Genomic DNA, 24,960 nt, shown 5'->3' with positions numbered 1-24,960 from the left:
GTAGAAAGTGCACTTACTGAATCTGGACATATGTCAGGACCAAAACTGGCCAAGGACTCTACTGCCCTCTGATCCAGGGATCACTTTTCCTCTGGCTGTTTTGTAGTTCTGGCAGAACTTCACTTATAGTTTCATCTTTTCCTCTTCTCTTGTGCTAGACAATCACCTGGAGTTATCATTTTCCTTTTTAGTCCCACATGTCCCACATTCTCTCTATTTTCTAAGAAACCTTTTGGCTCCTGCTATCATGTACCAAGAGCAAGGGAGGAAATTGTGCTACGTTTACTAGGACTGAGTAACATCTTGCCATGTGAGTGATCTTACTTAAAAGAAGATGCCTGGATAAAGCACTGCTGGATGTGAGCGGGGGAGCCAGACTTTGCCTGTGAGTTCTGCACAGTAGCTGCTTTCTGTTTGCCACCCAGATAAAGTTTGGGAAATTCCTGTTAAATCACCATTTAGCATTATCTATTTGCCTTTGGATGATCACTGATTTACCCTTGAGTTTTATAAGTAATCTTGCACCAAGTACTTGTTTTGAACAATGTGGTTTGGATTAAAGTTGCCTGTTCTTCATCATTTCAGCCTGTTAACTACCTACTCCGATAAGAGTGCTTTTGTATATTCATTAATTCTTGCTTGAAAAGCACTTTGCAAATGTAAAGCACTACACAAACACTGATTTGTTATTTTGGTGTATCATTTCTGAGATGTGCTGATATTGATCGTCCTGTTGAGGTTTGATAGTCTTTCAGAGACTGTACTGGCCATGAGACTAAAGCCTGGGTATTCTTGGCAATTCCATGGGCAGGGACTTCACAGACCAAAGGAAGCAAAAGAAGGCTGAGTAATGAGGGCAGAAACCATTTTCCATTCGGACAGATTGTTCAGCAGGCACTGGGGCCCTTGATGTTTGGAGTACACATGAAGCGGTGTGTTATTGTGGAGAATGGCTTTTCCCTCCTCCTCACCAGCCTTGGGGAGCCCCAGTGCAACTCCAATCCACCTGCACTGCCCTTAGTGATCCAGGGCCATAGCGAATGCTTTCCCTACATGTTCCCTCTCCTCCTGAACACCATGGCAAAGCTGATCTGGCATCTCTTCCATACACGCCTCCTTGCCCTCACGCATACATGGCCCGTAGACTCAGATCAAAACTTAAGTAGGATTTCTTGGCATCACATAGCGCATAACTCTGTTTAGGTGGTTAATGCCCATTTGTGTCTTTAAAAGAAAAAGAAAAAAATACAGGTATTTTTTCAAATACAGCAGAGTTCAATTGCTAGAGAGTGGATGCATGTGTCTGATATAGGGCAAATCACCTTGTTTGGGCCAGTTACTATCTGCATCTTTCGGCACAGCTGCCAGACACTCTCATGCAGTGGAGCTGTGTAGTCTGCCTTGCACAGACAGGCAAGACACAGGACAGCCATAAACAGGCTGTTTAACCCTCTTTTTGAGCACAGACAGGGAGAATGCTACCCAAACCAGTTGTTCGTATTGCTCAATGTGGGGAGAAAGTATTTCCATTACAGGTATGGCATAGCTGCAGAATTATACGCTGCTTTTTTCCCTACTGCTTTTTGAAGAGACAGAACCAGATAAAAGAAACGTCTCGCAGCTAGTATAACATGCAGTTTTATGAGGCCGTTAAGCCTGACTCACCTAGCAGAACCCGAAATAGGTGCTGAGTGGTGGCATTTCTGAGGAATGCCAGTCTGTTTCTGCGTGTAACGTCTTTCTACCTACAGGAACAGAGTATGCAGAATCTGTCAGAGCACCTTAAAAGCAGGCTTATAATGAGAAAGACTTCCTGGACACAGCACATTAAATCAAAAGGTTAAGCAATTTACTACAACTCTGAAAACAAAAATAAAAAGGTAAAATGCAACACTGAACTCTAAAATTTTAGTTTCATACCTAGATGCTCACACTGGTCTTTTCCCTCTCAGGCTGAAGCTGAATTCATGTTCTCAGGGTGTTGCTATGGAGAACTGTCGTGTGAGACATCCGAGCCAGCAAAGCTGAGGGACCAATTAAAAAATTAAAAAATAAAACTTGTACTGAAATGTGGAGCAGACCTTTTGTTCTGGTTTGACTGCTATTTATGTGTTAATTTGATAGCCATTCATTGAAAGCAAACTTGGAAGAAAGGACTTTTTCAATGTATTTCTCTCCATTTCTATGGTTTTAATTCCATGTAAAACCACTGTATTTTAAATATGCTTTAGTCACGATGTAAAAGAGAAACTGATCTTGTCTGCAGGAACAAAAACTCTCTTCCACCCAACGATGGATGCTCTACCTGCAGTTTAAATTAAGAATTGTGCCTGGAAAGGCTTCTGATAACTTCATACAGCTGTTTAAATGAAGGGATCCAATATTAGGTATTTTTCTTCATTTTTGAAAATTCGGTGTCATTTAGTGGTGTCTTACAATGCATGACTTTCTCAGCCTCACGTGGCATGCAGAAACAGAGTCCTGTTGCCAGCTCGCCTACTTCAAAATGTCTGACTTAGAAGATTTGTTGAGAAAAGAATTCAGAATTATTTATGAAAAAATCATCCTGCCTAACGTAACCATACTGAGCTAATTCGAATCTACCCCAGCTATGAATGAGGCCCATTCAGTTTAACATAGGAAGGGTTTGCTGGATTCAAATTCCAAGTCTGACACAATTAATAGTGTTTATAAGTTCAAGAATGTTGCTGTTAGGATGGAGATTATTCAAGAAAAGTGATCATATTTCACAGTACACTTACAGGGTGAAGAGGCACTTGACATGAGACACTCTCCTTTTCATAATCCAACTCATTTTGCTGTTTAGGAAGGTTTACATTTTCTTCAGCCTCTTTAAAGTTGAGCTTCCCTCCCTGCTTCTATTGGTTCCATATAAAATGTAATCTCTCTTTTCCTCTCGTCCCAGTGCCTTGCCTTCAGTAGGACCTAAACAAACAAACATAACCTCTATGGTTTGAATATCAGCAAAACTGATTATCAGCAAAACTAAACTACTTTTGCATTTAGTGGTCTACTGTTGCATGAAACAACTGTTACATTGTCATGAAATGAATATCACAAAATGAATAGCAGTGATTCTGTCTGTTATAGATGTAGATAGGATCAGACCAACCTGAGGATTCATAAAACTAATGGATCTTGAAATAAATCAAGAGAAAACACAAAGGCACATAAAAAATCTATGTAGGGAAGATATAACTTGTTAAAAGCAAATTCTGTAGTCAAAATAACTGTGGCATTGATGGTTTTCATGCACTCCCCAAATGTTTGTTTTTTCCAGATGGCTATGCAGCTATGACAGGACCGCTAGTGAAATATGTGCTGAATTCTGGTCTCCTCAGAACCAGGAAAATTTGGCAAATCTGCATGAAAATACAGGCTCTGCTTCAAGAAAGCATCTATATTTAGATGTCCAAGTCCCACTGAGATCCACATGCTTTAGCTTTAGCCCACATATCGAAGTTTCCTTAAATTGGGGACACAAAAAAGAACAAAAAGTACCTTCTGCGGAAATAGCTTTCAAGAAAGTGTACCTGTAAATCAGGGAAGTGACATGTAAATCATGAACATTTATTTCAGGTTGTAAAAGAGACAGAAGAGTTATCTCAGTTACAGAAAAGTGTATAAATGTGATTGATGGAATGAGGTAAAGGCAGGAGAGAACCAAGGTCAGTATGCAGACAGCTTCAGAGTATAGGAAATGAAATAGTCTGTCCATCCTGGCACCCCACGCTATGTTTACATGCTACTTGGTGCTGCCACAAAACAGCTAGACCAAGTAAATACTGCATGGAAGACAATAGTATATTCCAAATAGTTAAATATCGAAAATGCATACTGGAAGGAAAATCCTGCTTTGATTGATTAACCACGAAAGGATTTTCAGCCTACAGCCTTCACGATACTGTGACTTCATTACTTATCACAGGGAAGTGAGCACTGACCTCCTGTCTGAGGCCCTCTGCAGCAGCACAAGACAGTCCATGGATTTTCTTGGGAAAATAAGCGAGTCCCAAATCAATGTGAATGAAAGATTTGAACTGCAAGCAGCTCCTAGCAGATACAGAAATAACTTTGAGGGAGCTGAGGCAGTTCCAGAACCTAAGATCCGGAGTGGAAACCCAGCAGTCTGCATCAGATAAGTAACACACGCTGTAAACTAACCTTCTGGGTGGTAGATCTGACTTGCGCTTTCGTTACTTATCGCAGTTTAACACCAAAAAACAAAAAACAAAAAAAAAAAGAAGAAGAAGAAAGAAAAAAACAAGTCTTCCTTAACAAGGAGTTCCTTTCAGTTGGTAATTAATTAGAGAAGCAAATCCTGAATCTCTTGGCCCTCTGCTGAGCTGCTTGCAGTGAAAAGTACAAAGTGAGGGCCTGCTGTGTGGGTAAACTGATGACTCACTTTTAATATTAGGTTGAGCCAGGATCTCAAACGCTGCCAAGTTAACTCTACAGGGATCCCCACTTCAGCCCACTCACATTTCCTAATAGCAGCACTGTATTTCAGCAGGCTGTGCTTAAGCGAGGTACTTTGATTTGTAAACAGAGGCGGTCTAGGAAATAATGTACTAGTGTGGTTAGCCCTATAATGTCATAAGATGACAAGGTACAATGGTAGCACCACTATTAAATGGGTAGAGGATATGGCTCAAATTTGAACGTGATGGTAATTAATAAGAGATAATTTTTAATGATATTTTAGAACTCTAGCCTTATCCTCTACAGTCCCAGGAGAGGTATTACTGCCCCTCTTTGCATAGTATAAAGAGGAAAAGACTGCTGGTAAATGTATGCTTACAGAAGCACAGGTTTTAAAGAGATTTAATTTATAGTTAGTACAGCAAAAAATATTTTATACAAAATAGACTGCATGTTCCTGTGTTTTGACATGAGGACTTAAGGCATCATGCTCACTGGAATATTTTTATGTGTTCTTTAGACATTTATTTGAAGTCCCCTAGTCTCAGCCTGGTGAAATTTAGGATGTGCAGGAACACTCCAGAGCACTGACTCACTCCTGGCAGATTTGCCTCTCATTCTGTCCCAGTGTAAACTACAGCTCATAGACTGTTGCCACACAGATCAAAAGATACATGTTTATTGTCTTGGCCACATGACTAAAAATATATCGCTGTGTAAGCCATGCGTTAGGCTTCCTGCTTGAGGACAAACCTCTTTCTGTCAGACATACAAAGTTTTTCTTAAAAGAGGCATCCGCTTGGTTATAAGACTCCACCAGCAAGCTGATTGTAAATCCAGTAGTGGATTCTGAAATGTTAAATTCTGTGAAAGAGGTTTTCACTCCCTACCCGCCTCTCTTACCCTCTTCGTCCTCTTGGTTAAGGCTTCAACTTTCTTCGTGGCAAGGAGCCTTCAACACAGCGTGCACTCAGTGCTCTTTCAAGATTAGAGTCTTGCGCCTGTGCTGTATGCATGGGATAACATGCAGGAGGCATAAACCTGTGGTAGGAAATAAATGCTTTTCCCTCTCGCTAAATCACCTTTGCTTCCACCACTGAGCAATCCCACGAGGGGAGGGGAAAAGCCCAGCCAAGGGAGATTTAGAAAACTAAAACCAGGCAAAAAAAGGTAAAAATCCCCAGCTGACTGATGCTATTGCAGTGTTGTCGTCCCCCTGGAAAAAAAGCCCCAAAACACTGTTTTCCCCCCGAACACTGTTTTCCCCCCAAATAGCAATGAGTCTAAGAATCAGGGAACTCATTTGAGCTGTGTAAGAAAATTAAGTGCTTGCATAGCTTAGTCATATGACTCTTTTGCAATAGCTGAATCTCTGGAACCAGAATTTCTCTCCAAGAGCTGGGAGAATGTATCATACCATGTTCATTTCTACAAAAGGTTGGTGTTTTGACATCAGGGGGTTTTCTACCAGACACTTGGCTGGAAAGAAAGGAAACTGGTGCACTGACATCAGTGGATTTGCACTGCTTTTATCTGCTGAGAACTCAGGACTATTTGGATGATTTCAGTAAGGTCCTCCATAATTTAGAATTCACTTTAATTTTTTCTTCCGAAAAATAGCAAGTTTGAGGTTCCAGCTGCTGGAGTGGTTTAAAGATTCAGCTTCATTTGACTGCGCTGTAGCTGCACTAGTGACACAGAGGAGACCTATTTTGGCCTCTGAGAAATTAAACCTAATACCTTGCCATTATATTAATAAAGCAATCAGTTGTAGTATTTGCCAAAAACTCCAGAGAACTGTAGTTCCACAAGTTTAAAAAACCTCTTACAGGATTTTTTTTTGCTTTTCAGCCTAGACTATGGCAAAGTGGCAGGTACTCCTTGAAATCTTTACTAATGGTCCTGATTTATATAAGAGATGCTAAGGTATTTTGGTGAAGTGTAGTGGCTGGGAGAATAATAGCAACTCAATTTTTGTAATAAATGTTTCTGTTTTGACACCTCTCTATTAATAAATGGAATGATTTGCACCTGATAAAAGACATGATATTGGAATAAACGATTACAGAAAGATTACAGAAGATAGCAGTGTATATGACATTTCATGCTCCAGTTGTTGTGCCTATACTGAAAAATGCAAGAATGTGCATTTGGGGCATGTTACTTCTAAAACCAGATCTGATGATTCCTTAATCATTTCATAACTGTTATTATATGGATTCTGGAATTCTGTAGGACCTTACTGGTTTCTCAGATATACGATTTCTTCTTTCCTGAATTTTCAGGCTGGAAGAATGAGTTTCTAAGAGCACACCCATTTCTCTCTGTAAGTCTGAACATCAAATTGCTAATCTAATTAACACCCCTTACAAGTTAGATGATACATTGACTCAACTGTTCTTGAAACCCCATGGCACGTAGTTAAGTTACTTTCCAACACTGCTGTAAATCAAAAGAGAAAGGATAAGTTCTCTTTCTAACTCTGTGTTTGTTTGCTGTATGCCTCAGCTTGGGACCTTGATTGCTTTACCAACTGCTCATGGGTTTGGTTTTTTTAGCTTGCTGAGGAATACTGTACTTCTCAGTCCAAGATTTTCATTTTATCCTCACCTGATAAGCAAGGTAGCCTCTAGCTTGAATATAACATGCACAGATTTAAAAACAAAGTAAGCAAACAAACAAGCAAAAAAACTATTCAGGAATAGTATTTGCCAAGGACAAAGTATGGAGCAAAGATTTAACATTATCAGTAGAAGAACATACATTTTTATGGTGTTTTGCTTTTAAGGCTCCAGTTCCAACTGGGCACAATTCTCATTCTYATAAGGTGCGTTATGAATGTATTTTGTGAGAGGAGAGTAAAATCTTGGATGAAAATTTCAAGAATAAGTTTCTATTGAGGGAGTGGCCTGGGAGAGAAAAAAAAAAGAACAATGGATTAGTAGTGGTTCGAAACGTTACTGGCTTGAACTGATAGCCATCAGTGGAAAAGCACTAGGAAAGAGCATAGTTTCATATGCCGCCAGGCCCGAGGCAGGGGCAGTCAGCAGGACAGATGTCTGTGCTAGAATCGCTGCAGGGATGGGGCAGTGCCTCTGCCCAGGCTTCGGCCACTGCAATTCACTCTGGGGAGCAGAGACGCAGTGTTGCAGGAGTCTCTCACCTGGAGGTTTTGGCATGTCTGGGTAATAATGTGTATTATATTCTAAACTTTTGTTCCACTAAGTAAATATTTCACAAGCATCTGCTAGAGGGAGAGTCAGCAAAAATGTTACATGTAATACAGGGGTGAAACAATTCTCCACTTTTATATTAGAAAACTACCAAACAAATCTCAACTGTTGGAGAATCACAAGGATGAAGTGGCGTTATATTAAAAGGGGGCTTTATGGCACTGTACAAATTTTATCATAATGCATTTTCAAAACAAATATAACAAAATAGCAATGAGAAAATGGTATTGTCCACAGCAGAGTTTATGGATTCACAGAGTAGACCTATACTGTTTTATACCATTATGACTTAAATTGGTTTTACCTGTCTTACTTTTGTCCTGCCTTTTATATATTACTGTGTAAAACATTCTGACAGATTTGAAGAAAAAAACAGTAACAGTCAGGAGTCAATGCAAGCCAAAAGAGTTTGTAAAATTTACCTGTGTCTCATACTCAGCAAATCTGTGAGTATTTTTATCATTGTCTCCTAAGGAAAAAAAATATTTTAAAAAGAGAATATACATACTTGTACTTCAGAAGCACATAGAGTGCTTTCTCACAAAGAGTTTATAGCACCAGGAGGACAAGGCTTCACAAATAGGTATAAAACAGAAATGATAGCGACAGATAAGAGACAAGAGATGGGAACAAGAGCTGATAAAATTATTTAAGAACTAAAGTGCTGAAACTAACTGGTCCTATATACAAAATGAATTATTTTTTTGCCTAAAAGTTTTAATTCATTTGTGGACTAGACTGTTATGGTTAACAAAACCTAAGAAAATCGTGAAATAAAGGGAATCCAGTGTGGTCCTGTGAGTTTGTAAACATAGATGATGAATTTTCTTCTGCTAAAACAATTCTGCATAAGCAGCAGAAGTAAGTCTGTGAAGGAAACTAAATATATTTCAGCATTCCAATGTTTTTTTTTTCTCACATTTGTTAAAAAAATGTCAAAATCTATAAAATGCCACCTGTGTATCTGATATCCTTTGTCCAAATACCTTTTTTAATATGTTGCTGAGACCCTCTTTCTCCTGGTAAGTAATCTTAAACTTTGTCATTCTTCTATGTTTGTGCACTTGTTTTCATCTTTAAGATATATCTTTAAATCTTCCTCCGTTCTCTTTATCCCTCAGGGAATTCTTAGTATGTCTGTTTTTGAGGTATGTGCATGGAAGTAACCCCTATATTTGTGTTTGCATGCTTGCCCATTTTGCCCTATTGTCCCAGTTGAAAGTCTTACAAAGATTTTGCAGGGTGAATACAGTATGTTATATGTTTTTAAATTAATTGCTATTACTCTTTGTCTTGAATGGGTCACATACAATAAATATTCTTTCTAGACTAAGTGACCTAAATCCAGGCCTTGTCTAACATTCCGTATGTTCAGGTATTTCAGAAAAGGAAGGGATTTTATTTTAAGGACTTACAAAGTTATCTTGAATTTAGAACTGAAAGGAAAATATAGGATTCAGAAATTATGTGGATCTGGTTTTCAGATCACTCTGCAAAGCTTTTGCTGCCATGACATAAGCAGGAATCATGTTATCTTATGAAATTGTAAAGCGTCTAATAGAGTGTGAATGGGATTCTGATTTAGATGTATAGATGTACTGTAACACATTTTTCTGTTTTTTCCTTAGTAAGTAAATGGATTTTCCTAAGTGTAAAATCTAGTTCAATATTTTTCAGACAACCTGGCTACCCTGAGGTTTTTTTGTTATTTAAACTGACATATCTGATAATGCGTAGGCATATGTTTTTTATTAGCCTAGTTATTCATTTCTAATTTTCATAGAATCTATCAAACTGTAAATAGACATCAGATATTATTTTTCTATTCCCCTATGTCCAAACAAATTATAATTTAATGAATAACATGAAGTTTTAAACTGGACTGGAAGAGAACTGAAGATCAAATTTTACAGCTGTGGTAAATACAGCCGAGCGCCACCCAGTGGGTTTTGTTAAAAAGATATAATTTCAGTGTATCACACATTTCCAAAAATCTCCATAAAACTTTCCATGGCCAGCTTTAACTCCAAGACTATCACAGATGCAACTGTGGAGTGAGTGGGATTTACTGAAACTTCCTTCTCTTAATCTTCCCAAGGATTTCTAGTTACCCAGTAAACAGATTACCATTTAAAATTACAAAGTGATATTAAGGTTGCTCATAGGATATTGAAATGATAGAATTGCACTTGCTGCTCTTCCAGAAAAGTTAATGGGAGCTGACATGGCTGCAAAAGGGCAAGTGTATGGAGCTTGCAAGCTGAGAGGGTGGGGTTTCCATCCGGGGTGATACACCTCTGGAGTGCCCTTTACCAAAGGCTGTGGTTTAAAACCACAGTTTAGCCCTTTGGACTTACAACAGACCTGGATATAACCAACTTGGGAGAGGTTAAAGACAGGCCAAAAAAAGTCAGCCAAAATATCAGGATGAACACAGCAAACCTGTAGTGTAATTGCTGGTTTATGAATAATACCCAACCTGAAATACACACTCCTAAGTTTCTCCATCAGTTTCTAGAAGTGATGGCTATTTCAGAAGAAATCAATAAAAGTCAGTGTGCATAAAATATTGGATAGATCAAATAAAGGTATTTCATTATTAAAAGCTGTTAATTTTGTGCAACATACATTTGAATTACAATATTATTAAATTCCATTAAGCTAAAATGATATATTTAACTCAGCCTTCAGAGTGCTAATTTCACAGTCCCCTCCAAGCTGTTCCTGCAAAGGTGTTAGGGGTAATTAACTGCCATTTTCTCAGTAATTCGGAATCTGCAATTAATCAAAATACAGGGCCTGAGCGACTGTAGAAAACAGTAACACTTAGTTTATTATGTAGCACATTCTCATTCTGGTTGTTTTATGATGGGATCAGCTACACTCTTTCCCCAGAATTTATTATGCTTACCCTTCAGCCAATTAGTTTTTCTCACTTTAACTTAAAACCTGGTGAGTTTGTTTTATATATATGTGTAAGGTTGCTTGTCAGTTATACTGGTCAGAAACCTGCAGGACTGCATGTGTTTAAGCAATTAGGAACCTGTTATTGTCCAGAAAAATTGCAACTTCACTTTCTTACAGCAATGGCTTTTCTTTAAAAAAGAATCTAAATGGGAATGGAAAACTGAGTTCAGTGAGAAAATTCAGTCTGCCACAGCAACAAATGCCTGGCATGGAGGAACACGAGTGCTAGCTGCTAATGTGCCATGCAGGGACAAGTTGTGAAGTGCAAGTCTATAGTCACTTGGTTGTGGCATGTGGATATAGCCATGCTTTCAGATTGCACACACAGTACAAAAATTAATCAGGACCAAGGCACTGTGACAATGGAGAAGCAGAGACATTTGATTTTCATATTTGAAATCTAGCTTAGAGTGAGCTCTTTCATTGAGGTTTTGGTGGGTGTGCTTTTGGAACTAAATGCCGGTATTTTGTCATACATTGATTTTACAGCTAGTCTCAAGGGGAAGGAGATTTTAAAATTATAGCCAGTCAAGTGGATAGTTTGCTGAAGGCTACTTATGTGTATTCTGCATATTCTACTACCAATAGTAGTATCAGCCCTCCAAGAAGGCCTAACAGAATAGCTGTAGCTCACTTAATCCATTTTTGCTTTGTAGCCATTTAAATATTCATCTGGAAATCCTTTTCTAATTTCTTACATATGGGATGCAATATGTATATTTCTCATATACTGGGATGAAATGCAGTCTAGTCAGTATAAAGTAAGACAGAACCTACAGAGTGAACCAAACTTTGACAAGATTCCTAAGAGTGTTGGCAGAAATGATAGGATTATCTTTGATTGAAAAGTGTGAGGTGTGATAGAGATCCACAGCCCTACAGCCACTTTGTCCAGGACATTTATTTCATGCAACTAACATTTAAAAATCTCTGCTGCTAGAGACTTCTTCCTTCTTATTTATGTCATGAATCCTGTCTCCCTGGGAGATCACAAAAACAGGCCTTTGTAATTAAAAGTAGCTCTCAGGTGGACCACAAGCTCTTAATTTTCCAACTTTGATAACAGCCTTAGAATTCCTTGCAAGAGTGTGTTCAAAAGTCCCTCTCTGGATTTGGTTTTGTTTAACTGTTTTTGATTTATAATAGGCTAGTTAACTCATTTGGCAAAACTACGGAGTAGTTGTTTGTGGTTAACTGATATTACACTAGTATGAATGATGCCCTCTGTTGAGATCAGATTCCGCTCCCAGCTAGAGTATTTTTGTTGCTGTTGTTATTGTTTGGTTCCTACAGGCTATTGCTTTTTTTAAGCGATCTACAGTGATCAAAAGGCTTTTTGATGGGATCATGGTCTAGGTTGAGAATGGTCTAGATCGCAGTAATGTGACACAGTGTGCAGTTGGGAGAAGGGAATATTTCTACAAAGTACAGGTTGCATGTAAAAAGCAGTCCTCCCAAAAGTTAACGCCAAAGAATGCAAAGGTAGAGGGTCTTGAATTTCTAGATGGCATCATTAAGTATAACGCCATGGGGCTAAAAACAGAAAGTGAGAGGATCAAAATCAAAATCCTATCTCGAAATAATAGCAATTTTAAAAATAGACCAGATCCATTTTTGACCTGCATCCCAATAAGAGAGAGAATTGATACAAAATTGATTCATTGAGGGAAAGGATACAAGATTGTGATTTTATAGCATTTTAGGTAGACGCTATATACACATTAGGAAAGTGTCAGTATTAGCTTATAGATGGTAGCAATGACATGTTCAGAAAATACCCAGTCTTAACAGCTGTCATTCTTTCTATCTTGCATGGCACCACAGGGAAGAAACCTTCCTCAAGATTTCTTGAAGAAATAGTGCCAACATATATTTCTGTTTCTTCATTCCAGAACTACAAAAGAGGAAAAAGAAGAGTCTTGTATTTCTTTTAGGCTGAAGCATATAGGAGAGAAAAGTAATAGGGAAGTCTAGAGAAAAGTAAAACTTAGGAACAGATGTTGCTGTTTATTTTTATTTCTCTCTCCCTTTCCCTATGACTATAATAAATTATCTCTTTTTGCAATAACTAGGGAAGAAGTGGATTACAGCATGGTTTGACAGAAGCATCAGATAAAACAGAATATAACCCCACTTAAATCCCTCTGTTCAACACTACTCCAAGATTGAATTAATGCTACTGTGTGAATCTGGCACTTTAAATGAGTGCGGCTGTCAGAATAGTGAACTATCTTTAGACACACTTTGGAAAAAATTCTGAGATGGTTTTCTGACTGCTGCTTGAATTGATTTTTTTACTGTCTGTGGATTGGAGATGGTACAGATAAACTAGTTCATCTGTATATTTTGGATATTTTATTTTGGCCAAAACATGAATTATAAAAAAGGCAAGTTAAGATTCAGAGATGCCAAAAGCAAAGGTCATGGCAAAAGAATAGGGCCATTCCACATATCTCTGAGTAACTGATAGCTTTAAAGACATTTATATTGTTAAAGAGAAAGATAGTTTGTCTGAACTGTTCAAAACACCTAAATTACTAACGCTGGAGTAACAATTTAGTCAGCTACATCATTGTTCATCCTATTTGCCTCCTTTTTTCATAGCTGAACTTGGAAAATCAAGACAGACAATTTTAAAGTAGATTTTTAGTTCTCTGTTCCAAATGTTTGCCATGTTCCAAATTTTAGAATAAGATCCAAAGCTGCTACTCCTTTTAATGCACCCCTAAAGAATTCTAGGCTGGATAAAAGTATTACTAGTTAGCCTTCATTTTATTTTCTAATATAAGCATAGAGATCAAGTGATAGCTTAGAGAAGGTAAAAATCCTAGCAACTAACCTCTGTGCTTTCATGAATATAAATATGATAAATTGTTTTCAAACTTCAGTAAAATTAAATTCTATGATAAATAAGTAGGCTTAGTAATAGTTTCCACTTTGGAAACCCGCCTGTGTAAGAACACAAGTAAAGTGATTTCTATTTCTTTAAAGTCAGAAACGTCATACTACTTGTCTACACCATAGAGGAAAACCACTATGCAGTGTCAGCAAGATTTATCTCAACTGAGAGCCTCAGGTCAGAGAAAGCCCAGCAAGGTCTCCAAAAATTGATATCAATGAATTAAAAACAAAGTTATTGGAGATCTCCACCTGAATCACTTGCAAAAATCTTAAACAGGGCCAAAATGTGTGCAGACTGTCATGAACCATACGAATTAATCTTTTGAAAAGGAATTGCTAAGCTTACTTTTAATTTATGAACTATTACTTCTCACAAACATACGACAACTGGCTTTTTACCTTCCCCTCCCATAAAACCATATGAAACTTTTTGCCAGGCTAGTAAGTGTTAGCAAAAATGTTTAATGTTAGTTTTGTATGGTAGGAATCTATTTCCTGGAATACAGATACAGTAGCACAATTTAAAGTTTTACCATACTAAGGATCTTAAACTTTCTGCAAAAACTGTAGTTTTAATAGAATGTGTGTCTTCTTTCTGCACTCAGATGTTTTTTATATTATACTTTGTTCTATCTGTTCTAAAAAAAGATACATATGCCACTGTATTTAGGATTAAGATATAACTGCTTTATTATATAATTCTCATACTTTAAGGTATGATTTCCTTTAAAAAGAAAAGGTTTAAGCTGAAACTTAGCTTACACAGTTCTAGTTTAGGAAAGGCTGAGATGTAGAGTGTTTTTGCAATGTTTCACTTAAATCAGTCTTCTCATTTTTTTTATTATTTTTACAGAAGAGCACAACACCAGTTTTAGTATCATTGCTTGTTCTCTTAATATTTGCCGAGTCTTAAATAGAAATAGGTTATTTTTCTGAGTTGTTTTCACAGGCCTTTCTTGTCAGTTTAAATGACTGTTTCATCTTAAATAGAAAGTTTACCAAGTCTCAAATCCTACTTAGTACTTGTTTTGTTTCTCACAGAGCATGTATAGTGATGAATGTTTAAGTTAATTTAGCGCTCCGAAAGGTGCCAAACTGTCAGACATGCAAACTAAAATAGTCTATTTGTACTGAAAATGTTTATTTTATTTTATTTTATTGTTAAAATTGTAATTAGAGGCTTCTCCAGCTCAGATTCTCTGTGCAGCCATGAAGCCCCATAACACTGGCAGACACAGGAGCTTGTGAAAGTGATGAGTGTAACTGGAAGTGGGCTGGCTGATGAATGCAATGGAAAAAATGACCTGACATAGCACATTGCATTTCAAGTATTTCTAGGATACTCATCGCCCTTTCATCAGCATATCCAAAATTTTTCTGAAGGCAAAAAAAAATCATACTGGGATAAAGCAGTGTTTGGTAGAGACTCGTTGCCAATATACAGCAAAATGATCATCATTGTAATTTCCTATGATTAAGCACAGTGAGAGCTACCGATGAGACCCCTTTACTAGAAACTGTCCCCAGAAGCTCCTCTGCAAAGCTAATTATTCAGCTAATTCCCCACAGCTGCAAAGGCGAAATCGTAAGACACAAATGTTCTTTGGTTAGGGATAGCAATGTTACATCATTTCTAGTCCAGTATAAAGTACATCATTCCTTATTCTATCTGCTTACAATTTTAGTTTTTACTTCCTTTTTAGGTTAGGAAGGAATTAACCCATAAATTCTAAATATGTACATCCAAAATGATTAGTAAGTGATAGATTTTCACAGATACATTTAATGCAAAGGATGAAGATATTTCTTGATGCTGCTGAGTTGGGCTTTTATTCCCTTTTTATCATATCTTGTTATTATTCTGCATTAAAACCATTACAGTGCATCCACATTACTTGACAAATTCTAACTGAAATGCCAGAGTAATTATTTCATTCTTGAGGCAACTACCAACATTCTCGGTAACAACCACTAGAATTATAGTGAGTTAGAGAATTCCTCTCAGTGTACCTTAAGACCGATGTTTATTATTTTTTCATTAAGTTTATATTCTCTTACCAGAAGCATTTTGTTGGTAACATTCATAAAAATAATTCAAACCCTTTTTGGGCAGGGGTTCCTTTTTGTAGATTTTATATCTGCTACAGTCTGTTCAATGTCACTGTGTTAGTACAGGAATATGGCTATAACATTCTTGCATGTGAAGCTGTACATCAGGCACACTTTAACAGATTTATGTCATCCACCCCCACACAGTATTAATCATTCTTCAAGGTCATTTTTAGCTATCAAAGTAAGTGTCTTAGTAAAATTGCCAAGGCAGCTTTCAAGCCAGGCCAGTTGCAAGTTTTCAGGTGCTGGAAGAGAAGAAAAAAAAAAAGTTGTTGTTGAGGAATTCACAAAACAAGTTTCTTGGCAATGTGTCCATAAAGGTCTGCGATGGGAGAGTAACCATTCATCAGCATACACGCAAGCTGTCTCTGTTATGGAAACCAGGTCACATTTAAAGGAAAAATAAACAGATTTATCAGTCTGGTTACAATTTTATGAAGTACAACGTTGAAAGGTTTCCCCTTTCTGTTTCAGACACTGACAAGATAAACTAGACATGACTAAGGTTGAATGTGTCACTTCTGTCAGGTGCTATGATAAGTCTGAAAAGCCAGGTATGTTTCACAGAGGTCTCCAAATAAATCTCAGACATGGTTTATGTTCTTTCATTTTGTTTTCCATATTTCATCATCACTGAAGCCAAACAATCAATGACATAAGATTTGGGGATGTTTATTACTATACCAAATGGCTGAAGTCCTACAAGCATGGAAAAACATATCAGATTGTTGGTTTTATGGGAGACCATGCTGACATTTAGTAAAAAATATTCCATTTGTAATCATTTGGGAATTTCTCTGGTGAAGGCCTTTCTTTAGATTTTAGGGCAACTCACTGACAAGCAGATGCTGTTTTTTTAGGTCAAACTGGATTATGAAACCTGTGGAGCCACAAGAGGCTGGCTGGAAGATGGTTAAAGAACATTAACATTTTATTAGTATGTAGGTACCAAATACCTGTTACAGCACAAATTCAAGAGCTGATTTAAGCTCACAGTGTTCTTATATTAAGTTTACAATTATTTTTCAAATAAATAAAGCTTGTAGGTATCGTTATTTACATGCTTTTCAGGAACATTAAATGGAGGCATTAAGGGTGAGGATATCTGCAAAGAAATGCTTTTTTTTCCTACTTCTTCCACTTCTATATGTTGCTCCCAGAAGCCCTTCTATCTAAAACAGAGACCTAAATTAATAGCAATGTCACATGGAAAAAAGAACCTTTTGGATTGCAGTGGCTTCCTAAAAGACATGTTTGAGCAAAGAGAGAGGGGCATATGAAGTAGTGGCCTCTTCTCTGTTATAGCAGCTGGCATCCCACAGGTGTTATTAAATAAGCTTCTTCCTGAATTTAATTCAATACTAATGTCAATCACCGCCATAACTAGGAGCTCTTTAGGTGTTAAACTTTCTTTCTCCAGAACCCAAGAAACAGAGAAAGTAAGAATGAGAACTTTAGGAAAAATTAAGTATAAAGAAAAAAAAAAGAATGAATGCCATAAAGTGTTGGGGGAAATGGAATTGAAAGAGAAAGATAATACAAGAAAAATATAACTAAGAAATCTGGTAATACAAGAAAGATATAACAAAGAAAAAAAGATCAAGGAGAGAGTTTAGTATCAGTTATTCTTCTGGGTTCTTAGAGTTCTTTGCATTCATCTGTTTTATTTTTCTTACCCGTGCTCCTCTGAGAATTCGTGCAACTGAGCTCTTGAGCATTTGCCTCACTTTTTTTTTTTTTTTTTTTTCTCCTCAAACAGAGCTGATAGCTTCACTTTGATGTACTGGGTAGCCTCACAGCAGGCCTCATGGGTTTCTCAGCAAGCTTGCTGAGACGTTCAAAGTGCTCTAAAGACAAGGCCGTGAGCTAAGCAGTAGCCTGGTACAGAGCCCCCAGTTCCACTGGCACCTTCGCTGGCACCAGACCTATCTGAGCAATGCTGACATGGGACCTAGTTTAGGTCAGGTGCTTAGTCCTTCCTTTGTATCAAGTCAGTGTTACATAAAGAGGCAGGGCTGAAAGGGTTTTTATTACATGATGCACCAATAATTTTGTCTTAGATGTGTAAAATAACATCCAATTTTAATATGAATGAAAAATCAAGACCAAAATAAAAAGAGAGAGAGGAAACTCTGTTTTAATTAGAGTTATGATGCTATGTCTCAGAAAAGATCCCTGGGAATGAGAAAGCAGTACAAGACATGATGTAGAGAAGTCAGCTGGAAATTAAACCCTAACTTCCATTGCACTTGGTACATGGAAATAATCAGAAAATTATTCTGAGAGAAAGCTGTGCTTCTGAAATGTCTGTAGAAAAGGGCCACTTCACAACACAGCTGGCAAAAATGCACATATTTTTCTGATGTGTGCTTGAAATCATTTTAAAAAACTTACATCACTTCATGAAAAGAAAGTTCCCTTTACCAACATCTATCTTTCTCCAAGAGCAATAGTTTCAGTGAAAGAAAAGAAATATCCCATTTTTTTTACTATGCAGGAACGAAGGACATGAGGGTACAGCGGACTAAGGACCGTAGAGTCTCAATCCTTTTTGTGCCGAGCCTTTTAACTGCTTGCAAATGCTGTCAGGTCCTGATTACACGTTCATAAAGGGGAATGGAAAAATGTCCTACTACTTGGGAGAAAGAAAAGAGATGATCTTATTCTGCTATTCAGCCAGCATGTTCAAATGGGGAACCATAACAGACTAGCTTTTTACTGTATCTGCTCCTAAGCAGAATTAAATTCACTGTTAGCACCATCAGAGAATACTTTTGGCTCTCTTGGTACTTTCTAATGAAGATTGTGGCCATTTTCCCTTTTCTCTGGGTTTTGAGCAGAATCTTGTTTTTGACCTCAAAACTTTTATTGAGGTTTTTGTGATCTCAGACAGCCCCCTTGCTATTCATACATGGTTGGTTAGAAGGATCAGGGAAAGCAGAAGATAGGTTTTTGTATGTAAACATGTTTGATAATTATAAAAAGAACAAGAAAAACACACAGAGCAAGAGACTGGTAGGTTTTGATTGTAAGTCTAGTAAATTTGAAAGGTTTCTCTTACTAAAAAGTTAGTACGTAGAACTAGATAAAATTTTGGAGGGTTTAGAAGAGACATTTTCTCAGTTATGTATAAAGATAAAAAAATAGGCCTAGAAAGAAAAGAAAATAAATTGGCTTCCATGAGCTTTATTTCCACTTCTGGTAACTAAATGAACACGTAAGCCAATTTTGTAAGATTAAAATTCAGTGCTGTTAAGGAGACAGTAATGAAAGAATCAGGGAGAAGAGGCAACGTGATAAAAAGTAACAACAAAAAAAGTACCTGCTGGCATCTAGGATTGGTTTCAGTAGCCCCACTACTCTATGGCAAAAATCCTATTGACTTCATCAAGGCTAGACTTTCACCCTTGGCTTTGAAAAGGGAGAAATCATTCTAAAGAAATAACAGAGACATTGTGCCAAGTGCACATTAAATACAGATGGGGATTCCCACTTAACTTCTGCTTCAGCTGCAGAAACTAGGCATTCATGATTAGAAACGTAAAGGAAATCTCTGACGCTTTGAAGAATGCAAGAAACAAGATTAATTCTTTGGGGTCATGTTGAGTAGGATAGAGTAACAGAGCACCTAGTGAATGGGACCAAAAACTGGTGTTGTGGACAATGCTGACTGCGAAGTATGGAAGAACTGATAAGTAAAAAGCTGAGAAACTGCCTTGGAAGAAAGTCATTATACAAATACAATAAATAAATTATAACATACTACTGTGCTCTGAACAGAAACTTTTAAAAATGAATGAGACATGGAAAGAGCTATTAATAAAAGCACATTACGAAAAGAAAATGAAAAATCCTGGAGGAGAAGAGACAGCAGTCACAGGAAAGGAGAGAGAACTTGACAAAACCAAGACAGAGAGAGACACGAGTTTTCTTAATTCAAGCATAAACATCATAAACCATTACTCAGTTTTACCTCAGTTGAAACAAGGATGAGTAATGATTGTAAAGTCAGGAGATTAGAAACAACTACTGGGAATGTGGGTGTGATTGCTAAAATATCACCTTTGAGGTAAGCGAACATATAAAGCTGTATTACATAGGTACAGTTTGTGAAAAGCACTCTTAAAATACTCTGACTTACCAAAATCTGTCATCGCCTCAAAACGCTCTAACACGCCCTACCTCCAAATCTTCCTAAAATCTCTCACTGACCAAAACCTACATGAGACTCAGAAAGATCTGGGCAGGGTCCAAGGTGTGGGTTCCTCCTTCTCACAAACAGGATGCTTGTACTTTCACTACCCACTGACTTACCCCAAAAGACTGCCCTTGCCTGGCCTGGCCTAGGTCAAGACCTTCCTTACTTGTTGCAGAAAAAATGGTTTTGTCTCATCCAGTTGCCCACTCCTGTCCCTGCAGTAGCTGCTAGTGACTAGAACATGATGAAAGATCATTTGTTGGAGACATACATGTCACATAGATTTAGAGTGATATGAAGACATCAAGGGGCCACTCCCTCCAAATTCATGACAGTCCTAGGTTTTGTTTTAATTATTCCAGAATTCTAACTATTCCAGAATATAACCAGCTCTTGGGTAGGGTACAGTTCTCCAGCTACAGTCATTCTTCATATTGAGATGATACCTATGAGTACACCAGAAGTCCATGGAAAGGAAAGCTGGCACACAGGCTGGAAGGGAGCAGCAGCACAGCCCACCAGCTGTGGTTTGTTTGATTGTTTTTTTAATAATTAATGCATTGTCTCAATATAGGAAAAGGCTTTCCAGATAGCATTTATTTACTATCCAGCCTAAGCAAAACCAACATTGATAAATATAAGCACAAAACGCAACTCAGATTCATGAGATTTCCAGACCAAACAAGGTTAAATGTGTTTGGAAGAAGTTCAGCTGTAGATCCACATTTTGGATGCGTGACCAATCATAGTTCCAAACTATTGGATGTTTGCTCATAATTTCTTTCTGAAATGATGTTTCCAGATCAACAAACTTATTCTTCCCTAGGATCAGTCATTTCCTAAGTCTTCCCTTTTAGAATCCAACCCTTTCTGTGTCTGTTTTATGACAGCTAGTAACACTCTATGCTCCAGCTCTGTATTAATCCTTTGAGAATGTTATTTATTTTACAATTTTGGCACAGCAGAAGACTTTCCCCTCCTTTTGACGAGGGCCTCTAGAGAGAGCAGACACACCACAGTCACAGTGCCAAAGTAATATTGGAAGATGCTGTCTAAATTAACAGGAAATACTAAGATGATACAATATTTTTCTTCCAATACTGATAAGATTGATACATTATGTTATAAAGAGGAGACTGAAATCAAATTTTTATTCTCCTATTCAAACTTCCTAACCATAACCTCCTGTTTTACCTTTAGACCTTGAGTAAAAGGTTCTGCTATTCCCCATCTTGGGCTTGCTGCATAGTACTATGAATCATACTACAAAACCACAAACACACAAAACTAAGAATTTACTTTGTCTTTTAAACAATATTTTTGCACTGATCTCACAAATGATCTATTAATTTATATTAAACAGGTGTGAATGCTTCTCTCCTTTTAATTTGTTCACAAGAATTAAGATACCTTTTAACTTTCCCAAGCACAACAGCCAAACACTTAAGAAATCCCTCATCCAGAGCAAGGGAAAGCATAAATGAGCACATTACTGTAGTACTGGCAAGTGGGAGTCCTGGTTTACAGTCTCTACAGGCAGGACAGTTTCTGTATTTTATCCTATGACTGGTTTAGTGCATAGGGCTAAACATATGCTCTGATGTCACCCTTTCTACATGAACATAATTCAAATTTGTCTACACGTAGCATTGTCATGGCACAGCAGACTATGCTGGTTGGCAGTGTATAGGGAAAACTTTCACTTCCAATTAGCTCTTTAAAATCTTAATCCCAGATCTTGCATCAGCATTGAAACTTGACACTGAACTTTTGCTCATTAGCAGTGGCCTTATATGAAGGCTAAAATACCTTGGTGAACTGAGGCTGACATAGGCTTTTTAGCCTCTTCCTCTCATCTGAGCAAAGCAAAGGAGAACAGTTTAGCACCAAGATGTGATAAAGCAAACCCAGAAAAAAATCAGTTGTGAATACATGAAAAATATTTACATGTGATAAGAGAACCTCAAGTGCAGTAAAGACAAAACCAAGTTGTTTGATTAGCACCAGCACTAACGATGCCTACCTTCCGGTTTCTTTGTACCTAACAGCTGGATTCTCCAGTGCCCAATAAGGTGTGAATTCTGCCTGAACAGAGCCCACCCGGAGGCTGGGCTGACCAAAGCTGAATTTGTGTTGCTCTTTCTTCAAATAGGGGAACTACTATGGTTTCCCTCTGCTAGCCAATGACCTATTTCCAAGAAACTTGCAGGAACTCAGTATTTCAGATAATTAGACACAGGTCTGTAAGCTACCCCATACCTAAAAATTTACTAAGGAAGGATGCAAACACACCGACAGATCACTGCATTTGCACAAACCTGTATACACAGAATGATTATGTAAGCCTCTTTCCCTATACAGACAAAATAAGGAAGGAATCCAAAATTTCACAGTGAAAAACTACATGAATACATAAGTTAACTGTGTTTTCCTGAGGTATGAAAACTGGAAAATAAACTAAACTAACATGGTCACAAAGCTAGGGCTGACACAAAGTTTCTGATGCTGAAATACAGAACATGCACAAATTCTGTTTGTCTCTTCCACAGTCTTATTTCAGTTAGCTCACCAGCCTTTTCTGTTGTGGTTGTATTATACTTCACCTGGCGTGAGAGAGCGAGAGAGCCTTTTATATTCATAGTTAATTTTTCTATCCGAATTAAAAAAAAGTTTCCTTTATAGCAGACTGTAATACAGAAGTACCTTGCTATATACAAAAGACGAGAAAGAAAAAGTCTGTAGTCTCTCACTGACTTTATTCATGTACAAGAGTCATTATTAATTTAGTCCAACACTGGATCAGCAGCAATCAAAAAGTACAAGATAATGAAGGAGTGTCCTTTGTCATTTGGAACCTTTTGTATTTTGACAAGTGACTTTGTAATTGCTCCTGTATCACAGCACTAATAGAAAGTAATGTCCTGAAGCTGAAACTTCTTATGCTTACCAGAAACTTCCTCTAATCAAATACCAGCTTACAGAAGTTTTTCTTTAGTGACAGATATGGTAAAAAAGCCCTACAGAAAAAGCAATACTCCACCATGTGGTATTGCAGGAGAACAAACGGTCCTCTTCAGTAAGCCAGACTTTTCCAAGACCTGCATTGATTTTACATGTAAAGTCTAAACTTGTAATGGAACAGTAGTTTTTAATGAAACCATCTTCTGACAGGGATTAAAAAAAGTATGAGCTTTAGTTGATTGCATTGAAAGTAAATTTGGGAGGGAAAAAACAAAACAAAAGAACAGAAAACCTCTTTTGATTCCCGATTTAACAATGTAATTCGGGTCCTTAGAATGGAATATGTAACTTTTCTGTTTGAAATGACTTTTTTTGCACATTTTAAATATGTTGTATCACACTTTCAAGAACTAGACAGGTATTTTGAATCAAATAAAATATTTGGTGGAGAGAAGTGAGAAGTTCTCAGAAGAGAAGTCTTCAAGTTTACTTCCATTCTTAAGGGAATTTTTGAAATTTCAAAATCTTACCTAAACTGAAATTACAGCCTTTGTAATCTGGGTTTATGAAGAACCCCCTAAGTTTTTGAATCCTTCTCCCCTACTCAATTTTCCACAAGAAATACTGAATTTTCTTAAACCATTTTCCAAAGTGTGATCTAGAAAGAAAAAAAAAAATCAAATAATTGCAAACATACAAGAACAATGCTTAAGTATCAGAACTGTACTAAAAGTAGCATAGAAAATGAAAATAGATTTTTCCCCCTTTTTGTTGGTTATGTTTCTCACCATAAAATTGCTATAAGTGTTCAATAAAAATATGTTGGAAGAAAGAACCCTTCAGTAAGTTTTCACATGATCTTGATCATAGAAACAACCATTGCCTGTATTACTGTCCCTCACTAGTGACGTTTAAGCATTACTTGCTGCATTGCAACATTTGGTACTACAACATACCTCAAGTCCGCTGAGAACTGTCACAGCAGTTCTCACACAATACATTGCAAAGATATTCAGTCTACTTTTTCACTTTACATCCACAATCACTGTTTGGCTAAAAAGGGGGGAAAAAATTCCTTCTTTCTTCATGAAACAGGCTTCTATTTTTCACTGCTGTTATTGGTCTTTGAATTTCATCCAATTTGTAAATATTTTTCTATCATCTTTTCTTTGAAGTGTAATTCTGAGATTTGCATGACTTCCACTCACAAATACAGTAATTACTGTTCTATTTCTAAGACTGTTTCAAAAAAAAAAAAAGAGAGAAAAGAAAATGTTAACCTTTGGGGAATTGGTTTTGCCTGAGAAGAGACATTTGCTGCATTTAAGTAATAAGAAGATAGATTTGAAACAGCTTTTCCTAGCATTCATCATCATAATGTTGTACAGCTACAGATTTTTAGAATAAAAACAAATCAAGCATGAATATGATGTCCTTTCTTTTAGGATTATTTCTGAAGATGTTTTTGCAAATTTACTGTGTAGCTAGGCACTGAAGTGAGGTGGAAATAACCACAGTATAAATGACTGCAGAATTAGCCTACAAGCATATGAATATTTCAGTGAGTGCTCGATAAAGCCCTAACTAGATACAAATAAGAATTCACAAATGCACCTGAAACTATAGTACACGCACATTTTCACCGCTCCAGAAGCTTTATAACTGTCCCTTAACATCATTCACTTGCCCAGGGAAACAGAGTTCAAATTTCAGTAATGTCTTTCCTAAATGAAAAGATGTATTGTGAAGTTATATACATGAAACAGGAAGTATTCTTTCTCTGAGACAACTGGGGGAGAACACTGATTTAGTAGTAACACATAAAAGTAGGTCACCTATTCTAAATTCAGTTTAACATGTGAAATTATATCAAAACAGATTAAGCACATCCTATTTATCACCAGTGCAGACTGCTCCATGCACTTATTTTTAGCCACGATATACAGAATTTCTTTGAAAAGCAAAGGTATTTAACTGCTTCTCTGTGTAGAATGTAGAGCTATACCAGAAGTGAAGGTGTGGCCCTCTTCACAAAGTCACCATCTATTATCTATAGGCTCCATCAAGAAATTACAAATGCCTACACCATCTGTGTACTTTTTGTTGTTGTTCTCCAGCAGGGGGACAAACAGCCATCCTTCTAGG

Source organism: Apteryx rowi, unplaced genomic scaffold (genome assembly GCF_003343035.1).
Source record: "Apteryx rowi isolate R43461 unplaced genomic scaffold, aptRow1 scaffold_349, whole genome shotgun sequence".
In the NCBI taxonomy this organism is placed as follows: domain Eukaryota; kingdom Metazoa; phylum Chordata; class Aves; order Apterygiformes; family Apterygidae; genus Apteryx; species Apteryx rowi.
The sequence above is the reverse complement of the archived record's forward strand: the minus strand, read 5'-3'. Positions refer to the sequence as shown.